This window comes from Orycteropus afer, unplaced genomic scaffold, assembly GCF_000298275.1.
Source record: "Orycteropus afer afer isolate SDZICR_OR568_19922 unplaced genomic scaffold, OryAfe1.0 scaffold00409, whole genome shotgun sequence".
NCBI lineage: Eukaryota > Metazoa > Chordata > Mammalia > Tubulidentata > Orycteropodidae > Orycteropus > Orycteropus afer.
In genome coordinates, this window is record NW_006921996.1 from 2437507 (window position 1) to 2439901 (window position 2395).

Consider the following 2395-nt stretch of genomic DNA (forward strand, 5'->3'; position numbering starts at 1 on the left):
CCTCAAGGGTACTGGATAATTTAATGCTGTATTGGATTGGCTTTTTAAGAATACAGTGTAGAGTTCTTGAGGATCTCATAGTTCACTAAATCCAGGCTTCAAATGCTTTTATTTTAATTTCTTTCAGAAATAGTGATAGATTTTAAGCTGGGATTTAAAAAAAAAAAAAAAAAAACAACTATGCCAACAGAGTTCCTGTGTGTGTGTATTAAAGGGGGCGGTTGTAGTGGATGACAGGGCAGTACTTCATTCTGTTGTACATAGAGCTTTTATGAGTAGGCTATGTGACATAGTTCCTAAGACATTTGACTGCTAACCAGAAGGCTGGTGATTCAAACCCAGCAGCCACTCCTTGGAAGGAAGGTTCAGAAATCTACTTCTGTAGAGATACCACCTTGGAAACCCAAGGAAAGGTTGCTATGAGTTGGATCCTACTCCACAGCAGTGGTTGCCTTGTGTTTTGTTTTGTGATGTGTGTATATATATACATACATATATATGTAATCTTTTGATGGAGCTTGGTAGCATTGTGTCTAAGACATTTGACTGCTAACTAGAAGGCTGGCAGTTCAATCCACCAGCCACTCCTCAGAAGGAAAATTGGGCAATCTACTTCCATTGATATACAGCTTTGGAAATTCAAGGAGGGGTCGCTATGAGTCGGATCCCACTCCATGGCAGGGAGTTTTTTTTTAAATATATTATTTACACACACACACATACACAAATATGTATATACACATATTTATATATATATATGTATATATATATATATATATACACATTTGCCTATATAAATGTATATATAGTCAAAAAGAGTCTCTCAGACAAAAGAGAAAGAATGAGAAGCCATTTTATGGAAAAGTACAGAAGTTGTTTCCTAAATAAAGGTCAAATATGAATCTATTCTTCTTTGGCTAGGCAGTCAATAAATATGTAAATCCCTTACTTTGGTAAAAGTTGCTTTGTGTGTAGGTAAGTTTTAGCTATATTCATTTCATTTCCCTAATTTAGATGAAAGGTTTTCAAGAAAGAGAAGACAAAACTTTGAAATTGATGTCCAAATTTTCAGTACCAACAAATCCTTTATTATATCTTCTCATTATGCTTCCATCAATATATAGCAAGTGTGGTAAGGTTTTTTGCCCAGCTAATATCTGTTAATGGGGGAAGGGGACAGTGGTGATTGGTCCATGGTAGAATTTTGACTTTCATGTGGGAGACCCAGATTTGATTTCTAGCCAATGTAGCTCAAATGGGATCAGCACCCATTTGTCTGTAGAGGATTGTATTTTGCTATGATGATGAACATATTTCAGAAGCTCACAAACAACAACAACAGAACAAGAGCAATAGCAAATATTTGCTGAGTAATAATAGCATGCCATTATAGAATTAGTCTGGTCTTTGAGGTGTTCTGGAGCTGAGATTGAATTCTAACTTGTCCCTCTAATGGCTTAGTAATTTTGTTATTGTTTGTTCTGTTGTTGTTAGGTGCCACTGAGTTAATTCCAACTCATATCAGCTCTATGTGCAACAGAGTGAAACACTGCCTTGTTATGCACCGTCCTGAAAATGCTTGCTGTGTTGGAGCCCATCGTTGAAGCTGCTGTGTAAATCCATCTTGTTGAGGGTGTTTCTTTTTTTCTTGACCCTCCACTTTGCCAAGCATGATATACTTTTTCAGGGAATGGTCCCTTGTGACCACATGACCAAAGCAGGTGAGATGAAATTTGGCCATTCTTGTTTCTAAGGAGCATTTAGCTGCACTTCTTCCCGGATAGATTTGTTCATTTTTCTGGCAGTCCATGGTATTTTCAGTATTCACCAAAACCACAATTCAAAGACATCAATTTTTCTTTGGTCTTCCTTATTCATTGTCCAGCTTTCACATGCATGTGAAGTGATTGAAAATACTATAACTTGGGTTAGTTGCACCTTATTTTTCAAAGAGACATCTTTGCTTCTTAACACTTGAAAGAGGTCTTTTGCAGTAAGTTTTTCCAATGCAATATTACATCTGATTTCTTGACTGCTGCTTTTGTAAGTGTTGACTATGGTTGTTGTTGCTGTTGTTGTTATGTGTTGTTGAGTCGGAACCGACCCATAGCCACCCCTCCTTGGGTTTCTGAGGCAGTACCACTATGGAAGTAGATTGCCCAACCTTCCTTCCGAGCAGTGGCTAGTGGATTTGAACCACCAGCCTCCTGGTTAGCAGTCAAGTGCCTTATGCAATATGCTACCAGAGTTGACTATGGATCCAAGTAAAATTATGTATGTCCCTGACAACTTCAATCTTTTATCCATTTATCATGATGTTGCTTATTGGTCCAGTTGTAAGGATTTTCATTTTATGTTGAGTTGTAATCCATACTGAAGACTGTAGTCTTTGATG